The following is a 15,004-nucleotide window of genomic DNA, read 5'->3' on the forward strand; positions in this document are numbered from 1 at the left end:
ACCTCATTTGTAAAAGATAAAACCATAATGGCACAGAAGTCCATACAATGAAAGAACATCACTGATACATTATTCTTAAAAAAGAAGAAGAAAAATCAAAGTAAGAGAAGGAGACAGCAAAGCAAATTCCAATGCTAAATAAAGAAGACAGAATTGAGTTTAAGAGCAAAAGGATTGGAAACTTCAGAAGTGAAGGCTTTCAGAAAAAAAGTAAATCCTAAGGGATCATCAACCATTCTAAAGCTGGTGAGCTTCAGACAATATTAGCTACTCTTTAAATCATATTCATTATGAATATTCATTTATATATTCTCCAGCCCTGTATAAAAATGTTGCATCTTTTCATTTCCAAAGTTAGTTCTTTCTCCTTCTTTCCCTCTCTTGCCTAAAGAAACATGGGCTAATACCAACGAATAAAAAGAGCTAACCATGCCCTACATATGTCAGCATTGAAGTCACAAGGCTGAACAGACATCTTCCCAGCTCTTACCTAACAGTAGTACTGCACCTAAAAAGATCTGAATCTGTTTCTTGCTCTGAGGACATCTACTTAGCTCTTTTAAACTGTATGCTTACTATATGTAAGTAAACCTCACACCTGACCTGCAGTCCTCCTTTGGATATATGGCAAAAATCACTGTCTTCTTACTTCACTTTTGCCCTAACCCTCCCAAGGTTAATCTTTTAGAACATCCCTGGAAGCAAAGTGCTGGGGAGGTGTGGTCTCCAGTCACTTCCAAGCAAACCTGTTTGTAGCATATCTTCAAGCTCAGGTTAATGTGTAATTTAGTCTCTAGCCTTCTGTAACTTTAAAGGTTGGGCTGGCTGCCTATTTAAAGTGATCCATGAATCCATGTTCAACTATAAATTTTAGATGTACATATGCATTCTAATCAAAAGCAGCCTTCAATACAGCAGCTGGCAGCAGGCTATAGCTCACACTGCCTGCCAAGGACTCCAGGCATCGGTGTGTTCACAGCCTTGGAGTTACTGCTACTCTAACAACCAGATTCACGTTAGTTCTGAACTTCTAGCTGATTGGTTTACTTGGCTGTACTTGTGTTTATTTCTTCCAAAGCTTTTGTTGTATTCCTTTGACAGTCTCTTATTTGGCATTTTCTCCAAGGAACCAACGAGTCAACATATGTAATCTCATGGGCTCATGGACTCATTTTGACTTTCTGTGTAGCATCGATACACAAGGAAAACTGCAAGCAGGCGGTATTTATAGAGCTGTTTTATGTCACCTAAGGACAGGAAATTAAGGTAATCACTCAGCTCTACCAGGCTTTGTTGTATTTAGGTACTGAGGCATAAAATACTAGACTTTTTGGTCCTGGCAACCGTCTATCTTTTTTCTTCTCATTACCACATAGTTAACCATAGTTGATTCTGTGTTTTCCTCTTAGGTAAAAGCTCTCACAGATCTTCTGCCCTCTTTTCTACCTCCTTTTCCTCTTATTACAAAAATAGCTCCTCCCCTTCATTGTTACTTCTCCAGTCTACCCCACAAAGTCCTGTCAAATTAATTTCTTCACACTCTGTTTTGAAATCTTGTGCTTAAAAACTTCCATGGGGTCCTGATTTGCCACTAAAGAAGAAGTTCTCTTGCAAACTTCTGATCCAACCAAACAGATCTAATTACTCTTCAGAAACATTCTGACCACACCCTGGCTCTGACTCTTGGCTCACTTTTCTCTCATTCTTTTAGCTAAGTAAATGCAGCTTTGAAAGTAGTGTGTTAGTTGCTCAGTCATGTCCGACTCTTTGTGACCCCACGGACTATAGCTCTCCAGGCTCCTCTGTCTATGAGATTCTCCAGGCAAGAATACTGGAGTGGGTTGCCATGCCCTCCTCCAGGGGATCTTCCCAATCCAGGGATTGAACACAGGTCTCCCACATTGCAGGCAGATTCTTTATTGTCTGGACCACCAGGGAAACCCAAATGCAGCTTTACTTCAAGCATAAAGCTCAACTAATTTTACTCTGCAACGGCCCCTCTGTCACCCCAGATCCCCAGAGGTAAGTATATGAGCCAAGACTCTTGTTCCTGTTCCTTCCCAATAATGTTATCTTGTGGCTCAGCTGGTAAAGAATCTGCCTCCAATGCAGGAGACCTGGGTTCGATCCCTGGGTTGAGAAGATCCCCTGGAGAAGGGAAAGGCTACGCACTCCAGTATTCTGGCCTGGAGAATTCCATGAACTCTATAGTCTGTAGAATCGCAAAGAGTTGGACACGACTGAGCGACTTTCACTTTCACTTTCAAGTGTTAGCTATTATAAATTTTACCTCGTATGATTCTCACAAAACACCTATGAGGAAAGCACCCTCTGTCATCCCACTCTACGGATAAAAAAAGTGAATCATGTGTACAATGATGTCACGTATCTATTGTTACATGGCTATGAAGTGGTAGAGCCAGTGGTCAAATCCTAATCACATCACTAAGGCACCTCCTCCAAACAACTTCTTTGAGATTTCCCTAGTTCACTAATTTGGCCAGTTTAATTTGCATAATTTGCATACAGTTTCCATAACTTTTAAAGTCATAGCCTTTTAGAGGCAAATACCCCCTTCCCAGTGCCTTGTATGTAATAATTAAGTGGAATAGCTAACTGTCCTGTTGTTCAGTTGCCCAGTCGCATAGGACTCTCTGTGATCCCATTGACTGCAGCATGCCAAGGCCTCCCTGTTCCTCACCATCTCCTGGAGTTTGCCCAAATTCATGTTCATTGCAGCAGTGATGCCATCCAGCCATCTCATCTTCTGACACCCTCTTCTCCTTTTGCCTTCAATCTTTCCCAGCATCAGGGATTTTTCCAATGAATCATCTGTTCACATCAGGTGACTATAATTGTACTGTCCTCTCCATCAAATAGCTCTGGTTCTGCTGAACATACAAGACAACTGTACCTCACAACTCTTTTTTATTTTAGCATCACCACATGGCTACCTGTGGTCAATAAAATGTGAGTAGAAGTGATTTTTTTTTTTCCAGGTGGATACTTTAAGAGTGCATTTCACACCTCTTTTTTTCTCTTTGCTGTGATTTTCAAAGAAGATCCAGATAAATGCCATTCTGAGACCCTGAGTCCTGGAGTGAAGACCACACAGAGCACATGGACCATGCTAGGTCTGAGAGAAAACACACATTCCTGATTTTATCACTGAGGTTGTTGGGGAGTCATCTGTTACTGTAGGGCAACTAATCTATCTAACTAATAACAGCATACAACAGTTATCTATAGAAGATTGTAATAATGATTCACATGTGTCAGCCAAGATCAAAAGACCTCACCAATTATATCTGAAACAGCAAGAATTTGTCTGCAAGAAAGGTGGGAAAGAAAAGCAGCTTTTTACCCAAAAGAATCTGGGAAAACCGGTCAGCCACCTGTAAAAGAATGAAACTGGAACACTTTCTAACACCATACACAGAAATAAACTCAAAACAGATTAAAGATCTAAATGTAAGACCAGAAACTATAAAACTCCTAGAGGAGAACATAGGCAAAACACTCCCCGACATAAATGGCAGTAGGATCCTCTATGACCCACCTCCCAGAATACTGGAAATAAAAGCAAAAATAAACAAATGGGACCTAATTAAACTTAAAAGCCTCTGCACAACAAAGGAAACTATAAGCAAGGTGAAAAGACAGCCTTCAGAATGGGAGAAAATAATAGCAAATGAAGCAACTGACAAACAACTAATCTCAAAAATATACAAGCAACTCCTACAGCTCAATTCCAGAAAAATAAACGACCCAATAAAAAAATGGGCCGAAGAACTAAATAGACATTTCTCCAAAGAAGACATACAGATGGCTAACAAACACATGAAAAGATGTTCAACATCACTCATTATCAGAGAAATGCAAATCAAAACCACAATGAGGTACCATTTCACACCAGTCAGAATGGCTGCGATCCAAAAGTCTCCAAGCAATAAATTCTGGAGAGGGTGTGGAGAAAAGGGAACCCTCTTACACTGTTGGTGGGAATGCAAACTAGTATAGCCACTATGGAGAACAGTGTGGAGATTCCTTAAAAAACTGGAAATAGAACTGCCGTATGATCCAGCAATCCCAATGCTGGGCATACACACTGAGGAAACCAGAATTGAAAGAGGCATGTGTACCCCAATGTTCATCACAGCACTGTTTATAATAGCCAGAATATGGAAGCAACCTAGATGTCCATCAGCAGATGAATGGATAAGAAAGCTGTGGTACATATACACAATGGAGTATTACTCAGCCATTAAAAAGAATACATTTGAGTCAGTTCTAATGAGGTGGATGAAACTGGAGCCTATTATACAGAGTGAAGTAAGCCAGAAAGAAAAACATCAATACAGTATACTAACACATACATATGGAATTTAGAAAGATGGTAACGATAACCCTGTATGCGAGACAGCAAAAGAGACACAGATGTATAGAACAGTCTTTTGGACTCTGTGGGAGAGGGAGAGGGTGGGATGATTTGGGAGAATGGCATTGAAACATGTATAATATCATATAAGAAACGAATTGCCAGTCCAGGTTCAATACAGGATATAGGAAGCTTGGGGGCTGGTGCACTGGGATGACCCAGAGGATGGTACCGGGAGGGAGGTGAGAGGGGGATTCAGGATGGGGAGCACGTGTACACCTGTGGCGGATTCATGTTGACGTATGGCAAAACCAATACAATATTGTAAAGTAATTAGCCTCCAATTAAAATAAATAAATTTTTTTAAATTTAAAAATTAAAAAAAAAAAAAAGAATTTTTAGCTCCATTGTGGTCCCAGACAGGTGCTGGATCATATAAGGAGATTCCAGTCAGACCAGTTTTTATTTCACACTCTTTTTAGAAGTTTGGTATATATCACAATTCTCCTATTTGGAAACTCTATTACTTTTCCATTTTTCCTTCATACAAACAACTATGCTCCAGTCCACTCTAACCATTGTTCTTCTTACTCCTCAGGTTTTAAGAGTCTCCAAGTGTGTACAATAAATGTTTTCATCAGAGAGTATGCCCAGAGCAGTCTTCTATAGATCATAGTACCATTTCCAATCTCTACAAATGTAAAAATGTTAGAAAAAAGCAGGGCACTCAGCCCAGTTTAATCAGGGAGAGTAGGAGGGTCTGGGTAACTGAGTTTTCTCATAGTTAAGGATAACCCACTCTCAACTTATGTTGAAATATACTGTTTTTACTTCCATAGTTTAGCTTACATTTTACAGTTAAGATAACGTAATCACTGCTTTCATATGTGAACCAAGTTCTCCAGACCACTGAATATTGTATAGTACTATAGCTACAGCTAAAAACAGTATGAGCAATTATCTGAATATATATTTATTTCATGGCATTCCTGGAAGACTAAAGATAAATACTTTATTAAATATTTATTGTAATTTACAACTATAAATATGCAAATCTGTGATAAAAACATGATTGCAGAAGAGTCTTCATTTTAAAAGTTCTATTTAATTGAGGCTACCAGGTTTTACTGTTGAGAAAGGGATTCCCTAAATATAGATTAATCGGAATGTTCATGGAACTCTTCCTAGTAATGACTGATAAGATCAGCATACAAGGAACCATGTATTCTGACTAGATATTTTAGAAGATCAGACAAATACATTCCATAGCTAAACAGCTGTAGATTGCCAATGTATGGGTGAGTGGTAAGGGAGAGGAGAAGGGAATTGGAGAGATTCCTGGGGGAAACAATGACATTGAAAGTATACTCCAGAGGCAAAAATATGATTGCCTTCACCTTTCTATTGCTAAGACCCACAGCTGATTTGAAACCTTCTCAGCCAAGGGTCACTGCAAACTAGAAACTGGCACTTGCTACTAACCAATTTAATTTGGACTATCTCAGCCAGCCTTATTGAATTCTCTCCAAGCCCCCAGAGGCAAAAATGTACTGCTGTACTTAGGTATTCAATAAGGTTTACTTTTAGGGCTTCTTGGTGCACATAGGTTGTACATTCAGCATCATCTAGTTTAAACACATTGAGCAATCAATTTCAACTTGTTATTGTCACTGGGGCTTGAAAATTTAATAAGCAATTACCTGAGCACATTCCTTTATGTTTTTAATTTCTACTGAGATGTTGTTCCATTTTCAGGCCTAAAGCAATCATGCCCTCCAGAATGTTTAATTGAATGAGTCCATAATGTGAGTCTTTTTCTTGCCTGTATTCTCCCAGTGTGATTTATGAATCTGAAGGAAGTAGTGTCTTCCTAAGGAGGGAGCCAAGAATAAGTGAAAATTCTGTGATCAGATATGGGTGGATGATGCAACTCACCTTGTTGATATGGAAGGAAGCAGTGGGCTCTCAATAAAGAACACCTTCTGGGCTTCCCTTGTGGCTCAGCTGGTAAAGAATCTGCCTGCAATGCAGGAGACCTGGATTCGATCCCTGGGTTGGGAAGACCCCCTGGAGAAGGGAACAGCTACCCACTCCAGTATTCTGGGCCTGGAGAATTCCATAGACTGTTTAAGTCCATGGGGTCTCAAAGAGTCAGACATGACTGAGCGACTTGCACTTCACTTCAGTTTCCTATAGGTAAATATGAAATGCTTCACCCTCCTGTTTTCTGAGGCACTGCTGCAAAATTGCACATTATACGTACATATGTATATGTGTGTGTATATATATATGTAATGTATCAATACAATTACATATGCATGCATATATAGCACATATTTGTACTTACACATGTATGAAAAATGAAAGTGTTAGTCACTCAGCTGTGTCTGACTCTTTGCGACCCCATGGACTGTAGCCCACAAGGCTCCTCTGTCCTTGGAACTCTCCAGGCAAGAATACTGGAGTAGGTTGCCATTGCTTTCTCTAGATATCTTCCCAAACCCGGGATTGAACCCTGGTCTCCTGCATTGCACATAGACTCTTTACCAACTAAGCCACCAGGGCTTAGCTGTTGTTTTGTTGTTGTTGACCACACATGAAGTGGTGGTCTATCATTTCTAGAAGTCTTTGATTACAGTTGCACAAAATCATTCTGAAACTTTAAGCTGAAGGTTCATTTTATCTCATTATTTGTTTTCTTTCTGTTTATATCTAGAAGCGGGGTCGGTATACTTTTTCTGGAAAGGGCCAGATGGTAAATATTTTTGGCTTTTCAGCCATACAGTCCTTGTCTCAGCTACTCAACTCAGCTGTATGAGTACAAGAACAGCCCTGGACAATACGTAAATGAACGGGTGTGGCTTTGTTCTAATAAAACTGCATTTAAAAAACACAAATGGCAGGCCAGATATATTCCACTGGTCATAGTTTGCTAACCTCTGGCTTAGAATATTTAATAGAACAGATATTTCTCTATGTGTGATTTTTATTGGTTCATTTCATTGGTTAGTTGGTTTGGGCTTCTCTGATTTCATTTTGTTTTGAGGGGATTTTTTTTTTTTTTTTTTTGGTAGGAGGAAGGCATGAACTTCCTTCCAGGCTTTCTCAGCAGGTCTTCCTCCATCATCTACCCAGTAAATGCCAATATTTCAAAGAAATATTTTGTTTGGGCGTACTTTTGGGAGGATTCACTTTTTTAAATCATTCCTATGGCTTCACTTATCATTTAAGAAATGATATCTCTCAAAATGTACTTTTAGTCCAGATCTTTCTCTTAAATGCCACCAGTACCATACCTAACTCTACATAAAATAAACTACCCAATGACCCATGTATATACATCTTAAACTTGCATCACTCTAAATATGTCCAAATTAGAACTTGTTTTCTTTTTTAACCAACTTACAATGCCTCCTATTCAGCTATGAAAATATAAGTGCTCTCTGAGGTACATTTATTCTTTCCTTTCCTTCCAACCCCATATCAACTTTTGCAGATTTATCTATTAAATGACTCTCAATTTTTCATCTTCTCCATCTCCACTGTCTCTACTCAAATTTCTAAAGTCTCATTGCCTCCTCTCAGAAGTATTGTGAGAATATACTCACTGATCCCCCACCCCCTAGTCTTTTTCCTTTTTCAGAGGTACATCCTACTACACTCAACTCTTTCTCTAAAATGTTACCTGTCAACGAAAGACCTTTGATTACTTTCTTTTCCTACAAAAAGATCATCATAGAATTAAAAGCTTTCTCAGCACAAATCTACCCACCCTTTCTTAATTCCCTTTGCCCCCATTCACTCCAACCCCACCTTCTCTGGAATTCCATGCTGGGATCATGCCTCATAGCACCTCTCCTTCTCCAGAAAGCCCAACACTCCATGACTGCACCTTCTCTATATTCCAAAGGCTATGCCATTGTCTGTGTAGAAAAACATGAAAAAGGTAAAAGTTTATAGCATAACTGGGATGACCAAACCAAATAAATAGATATAAAGAGACAGATAGAGAAGCAACACAGTGTAATAACTTAAACACATAGTGGACTATGGACTGACATTAACTAAATTTTAATTCCACAGTGTCACTTAGCTGAGTGACTTTTGGCAGGTTACCTAGCCTGTTTTACTATTCTAATCAGTAAAAAAGTGATACAAAGTAACCTTCCTTAGAGAAATGTTATAAGGATTAAAGGAGTGAATGGTTTATAAATCACAGAACAATGTCTGGCCTAGGAAGAACTAAAAAATATAAATGGCTAAATAAGCAAATTCATATATATACCCATAAATATGTATGTGCCATGCTTAGTCGCTCAGTCATGTCTGACTCTTTGCAACCCCATGGACTGTAGCCCACCAGGCTCCTCTGTCCATGGGGATTCTCCAGGCAAGAATACTGGACTGTGTTGCCATGCCCTCCTCCAGGAGATCTTCCCAAGTCAGGGATAGAACCTAGATCTGCCGCATTGCAGGTGGATTCTTTACCATCTGAGCCACCATGGAAGCCCAAGAATACTGAAGTGGTTAGCCTATCCCTTCTCCAGGGGATCTTCCAGAACCAGGAATCAAATTGGGGTCTCCTGCATTGCAGGTGGATTCTTTACCAGCTGAGCTACCAGGAGAGACCAAAATATGTATATTTATATGCATATTAAAACTCAACTTTCAGTAAACTAAGATCATGGCATCTGGTCCCATCACTTCATGGCAAATAGATGGGGAAACAGTGGAAACAGTGACAGACTTTATTTTGGGGGGCTCCAAAATCACTGCAGATGGTTACTGCTGCCATGAAATTAAAAGACGCTTGCTTCTTGGAAGAAAAGTTATGACCAACCTAGACAGCTTGTTAAAAAGCAGAGACATTACTTTGCCAACAAAGATCCATCTAGTAAAAGCTATGGTTTTTCCAGTAGTCATGTATGGATGTGAGAGTTGGACTGTGAAGAAAGCTGAGCGCTGAAGAATTGATGCTTTTGAACTGTGGTGCTGGAGAAGACTCTTGAGAGTCCCTTGGACAGCAAGGAGATCCAACCAGTCCATTCTAAAGGAAATCAGTCCTGAATACTCATTGGTAGGACTGATGCTGAAGCTGAAACTTCAATACTTTGGTGACCTGATGTGAAGAACTGACTCATTGGGAAAGACCCTGATGCTTGGAAAGATTGAAGACAGGGGGAGAAGGGGATGACAGAGGATGAGATGGTTGGATGTCATCAGTGACTCACTGGACATGAGTTTGAGTAAACTCCGGGAGTTGGTGATGGACAGGGAGGCCTGGTGTGCTGTAGTCCATGGGGTCACAAAGAGTTGGACACAACTGAGTGACTGAACTGAACTGATATATATATATATACACATACACACACACACACACACACATACATGTATGTGAAGATATATTATCATTAATCAATTAAATCCAGAATAGGAAAATCAATGCTAAAACATGTCTTCTTAAGGTATTTCTTTCTGCTGCTGCTGCTGCTAAGTCACTTCAGTCGTGTCCTACTCTATGCGACCCCATAGATGGCAGCCCACCAGGGTCCCCCGTCCCTGGGATTCTCCAGTCAAGAACACTGGAGTGGGTTGCCATTTCCTTCTCCAATGCATGAAAGTGAAAAGTCAAAGTGAAGTCGCTCAGTCGTGTCCGACTCTTTGCAACCCCATGGACTGCAGCCTACCAGGCTCCTCCACCCATGGGATTTTCCAGGCAAGAGTACTGGAGTGGGGTGCCATCGCCGTCTCCAATTTCTTCCTGAGGAAATACTTTAAAAAGGAGGTATTTCCCTGGAACTTGGGGGAAAACTAACAATTACAAAGCAGAACCAGGCTTTACCCCATGTCAATCTTACTCCAAAGCTCATGTTCTGTGCATGTGTGCTTTCAGGATTGGCTTTCTATTAAGGAGTAAATTAGTTTCTTACCCCAGAATTCTTCTCTATAAAGAGTCCACCGTAATGTTCTTTGTTTTCTGCATCATATCTAGACTTCAATAAGAACTCATTGAAATGACTCTTGGAGACTTTGTCAATTACACTAGCCTTCATGCTATCCTTACACTGGAAGCAGTTCTAAAGGAGAGGAAAGAGCTGCAGTCCCAAGTCTTGGGCTGCAGCTTTCTCTGTGGCTTGGGGCAAGTGACTACCTCTGGGGATAATTTTCTCATATGTAAAGTGGAAGTAGGAGTACTTTCCTCACAGCACACAGGAGAGAATCAAAACAGACACTGCCTGTAAAAACACCCGTGTATTCTGAAGACTTCTGGTAGTCTTCAGAATGGCAGTGTTACTGTCCCCCAAATCCCACATATCATTCAAGATGCATTCAAGCTCCAGAACTTTCACACAAGTTTTCCTGTCTCTTCAGGCTCAAGTATCACCTGCTAGAATAAATGAATCATTGATTGTCTGTACCACTGAGGCAATTCTTAATTACAAGCCTTTTACTTTTATTATATCACTGTTTTATTATTTAATAGTTTGCTGCTACTGCTGCTAAGTCACTTCAGTCGTGTCCGACTCTATGCAACCCCATAGATGGCAGCCCACCAGGCTCCCCCATCCCTGGGATTCTCCAGGCAAGAGTATTGGAGTGGGTTGCCATATCCTTCTCCAATGCATGAAAGTGAAAAGTGAAAGGGAAGTCGCTCAGTCATGCCTGACTCTTAGCGACCCCATGGACTGCAGCCTACCAGGCTCCTCCATCCATAGGATTTCCCAGGCAAGAGTACTGGAGTGGGTTGCCATTGCCTTCTCCATTTAATAGTTTATCTGGGTATAATTATTTACCCAGTTAGAATCAAAACACCTGGATGATACATACTGTGTATGTATGTGTTCATAGGGGATATCCTGCTTTTCAAAGACTGTGCTAAGCACACAATAAGGTTAATAAATACTGGTTAACCATAAAAGAATGAAATGAACACAAGGAAACAGGATCCAATGTCATCTTGAATAATGGGACACATATATCATGCCAAATTAATTCTAGATTTACTCGCTATTGTTGCAATTTATATAAGAAGCTAGATTTTGTTTGCTTATAGAAACCATTAGTCACTAGGTTAATTCCAGAAAATTGCATGAACACCTACTGGGTGCCAGTGCTTAGGCCAACAGGAGGGAACAAGCTGACGGGAGAAAATTCAGGGAGAAAATGAGTGAGATAATTCCAGCCTTACAGCAAAGCCCATTTAGAAAAATCAAATCAACTCTCTATAGCAGCACTGAGAAACTGGCAGACTAAAGTAAGGCCTAACACTTAGTATGTACCTGGTTAATGAAGGTGTTTAACATAATGTACAAGACGTAGAAAAACAGCAATTTGATGTCAGAGGACAGTAAAACAAATGAATGAATATAGAGACCAAAGTTGAGTTGCATGGGAGATTAAACATAAGCAACACACTCTTAAAGAGTGTAACTCAGAAGGGACTTCCCTGGTGGTCCAGTTAAGAGTCTGCCTCCCAGTGCAGGGGGTGCAGGTTCCATCCCTGGTTGGGGAGCTAAGACTCCACATGCCATGGGGCAACTAACCATGCTCACAGCAAAGAAGACCCAGCACAGCCAGGATTTTTTAAAAAGAGTATAGCTTACAGACACTGATGTATAGATCAGTCTTATGGACTCTGTGGGAGAGGGAGAGGGTGGGGAGATTTGGGAGAATAGCATTGAAACATGTATAATATCATGTATGAAACGAGTCGCCAGTCCAGGTTCGATGCACGATACTGGATGCTTGGGGCTGGTGCACTGGGACAACCCAGAGGGAGGGTATGGGGAGGGAGGAGGGAGGAGGGTTCAGGATGGGGAGCACGGGTATACCTGTGGCGGATTCATTTCGATATTTGGCAAAACTAATACAATATTGTAAAGTTTAAAAATAAAATAAAATTTGAAAAAAAAACAGTGAAAAGTCATGTTGATAGCACATAAAAAAAAAAAAAAGAGTATAGCTTAGAGAAAAGATACTGACATGGCAAAGTCAGAACAAAATCAAAAGTGCAGAGCTATGCAAGACTTTTCTAGCAAAAGCTTTCACCAAATGTTTTCCATGGCACTTGTCAAGTTGTACTTAAATACTATGATTAAACATTCAAATTTTAGCTAAGTATATCCTCTCCCCCTAGCACTTCCTTATAAAACCATGTCTTATTCTCACATTAGTATTTTGATAAAGTAGGAATTTTCATTTTCTTTCCCTTGATGCACTCTAATTTTAATGAAAGGAGAAATCACAGGCCTGAACAGAAAACATAAATATGTCATGTCATTGGAAGAAAAGAAGGAAAATGAAGATTTATTTAGTGTAATTATGAACCTAGGAGAAGGAAATGGCAATCCACTCCAGTATTCTGGCTGGGATAACCCCATGCACAGAGGAGCCTGTTGGGCTATGGTCCATGGGGTCTCCAAGAGTCAGACATAATTGAGCACGCATGCTTACAAAAGCGTAGATTCCATGTGGATTGACTGTTCAGAGCTGGGTTTTTAACTCATACTGTACATGGCTAAATGGCCCACAAATGGAAAGGTGACTGGGGTTTCAGGGATCTAAAAACAGTGATACTCTGCCATGCTACATAAGTATACAGAGCTTTAGAAAGCCCAGGATCCTTTGGGTATTAAAAAAGCAAGCCCTGTATTCCACTTACTTTTGAAATATTCACTAAAAATATTCAAAATCTAAAATATAGTTAACTAAACTCTTCTTTCAGAGAAGGCAATGGCACCCCACTCCAGTACTTTGCCTGGAAAATCCCATGGATGGAGGATCCTGGTAGGCTGCAGTCCATGGGGTCGCTAAGAGTTGGACATGACTGAGCGACTTCCCTTTCACTTTTCACTTTCATGCATTGGAGAAGGAAATGGCAACCCACTCCAGTGTTCTTGTCTGGAGAATCCCAGGGACGGGGGAGCCTGGTGGCTGCTGTCTGTGGGATCACACAGAGTTAGACACGACTGAAGTGACTTAGCAGCAGCAGCAGCAGCAGCAAAACTCTTCTTTGGCTCTTTACTCAAGGCAGCAAACTGACCCTGATTAAGTTGAACCGCTTTCATTTTCAATATTCATTTGCTATAGCAATACTAGCACAAATGCTTCACAGTGTAAAGAAGTTCCATTTTACCCCTTGATTTTGGAAAGATGAGAAGTAATGGGAGATGGGAAGTAAGCATCATAGCCATAAGTTGCACAAGACAACTGTTCTGATAATTATAAAACAACTACAATAAACTGTGTCACACGCTAGTAAAGTAATGCTCAAAGTTCTCTAAGCCAGGCTTCAGCAATACGTGAACCATGAACTTCCAGATGTTCAAGCTGGTTTTAGAAAAGGCAGAGGAACCAGGGATCAAATTGCCAACATCCGCTGGATCATCGAAAAGGCAAGAGAGTTCCAGAAAAACATCTATTTCTGCTTTATTGACTATGCCAAAGCCTTTGACTGTGTGGATCACAATAAACTGTGGAAAATTCTGAAAGACATGGGAATACCAGACCACCTGACCTGCCTCTTGAGACACCTGTATTCACGTCAAGAAGTGACAGTTAGAACTGGACATGGAACAACAGACTGGTTCCAAATAGGAAAGGAATACATCAAGGTTGTTTATTGTCACCCTGCTTATTTAACTTATATGCAGAGTACATCATGAGAAATGCTGGGCTGGATGAAGCACAAGCTGGAATCAAGATTGCCAGGAAAAATATCAATAACCTTAGATATGCAGATGACACCACCCTATGGCAGAAAGTGAAGAACCACCAAAGAGCCTCTTGATGAAAGTGAAAGAGGAGAGTGAAAAAGTTGGCTTAAAGCTCAACATTCAGAAAATGAAGATCATGGCATCTGATCCCATCACTTCATGGCAAATAGATGTGGAAACAGTGAGAGACTTTATTTTCTTGGGCTCCAAAATCACTGCAGATGATGATTGCAGCCCTGAAATTAAAAGACGCTTTCTCCTTTGAAGAAAAGTTATGACCAACCTAGACAGCATATCAAAAAGCAGAGACATTAATTTGTCAACAAAGGTTGATCTAGTCAAGGCTATGGTCTTTCCAGTAGTCATGTATGGATGTAAGAGTTGAACTATAAAGAATGCTGAGAGCCGAGGAATTGATGCTTTTGAACTGTGGTGTTGGAGAAGACTCTTGAGAGTCCCTTGGACTGCAAGGAGATCCAACCAGTCCATCCTAAAGGAAATCAGTCCTGAATACTCATTGGTAGGACTGATGCTGAAGCTGAAACTCCAATACTTTGGCCACCTGATGCGAAGAGCTGACTCATTTGAAAAGACCCTGATGCTGGGAAAGATTGAAGGCGGGAGGAGAAGGGGACGACAGAGGATGAGATGGTTGGATGGCATTAGGAACTCAGTGGACATGAGTTTGGGTAAACTCTGGGAGTTGGTGATGGACAGGGAGGACTGGCGTGCTGCGGTTCATGGGGTCACAAAGAGTCAGACACGACTGAGGACTGAACTGAACTAATGCAAATTTAAGGTAAATCACAAAGAAGAAAGTTCCTTGTTTCCATACTCTCTCTCTCTTCCCCTCTCTCATTCTGAATTAAAGACAAGTGTGCTGAGAAATCCTCAGGGTAGAAGAATTATT

The sequence above is a fragment of the Bos mutus genome, chromosome 7 (assembly GCF_027580195.1).
Source record: "Bos mutus isolate GX-2022 chromosome 7, NWIPB_WYAK_1.1, whole genome shotgun sequence".
Taxonomy (NCBI): domain Eukaryota; kingdom Metazoa; phylum Chordata; class Mammalia; order Artiodactyla; family Bovidae; genus Bos; species Bos mutus.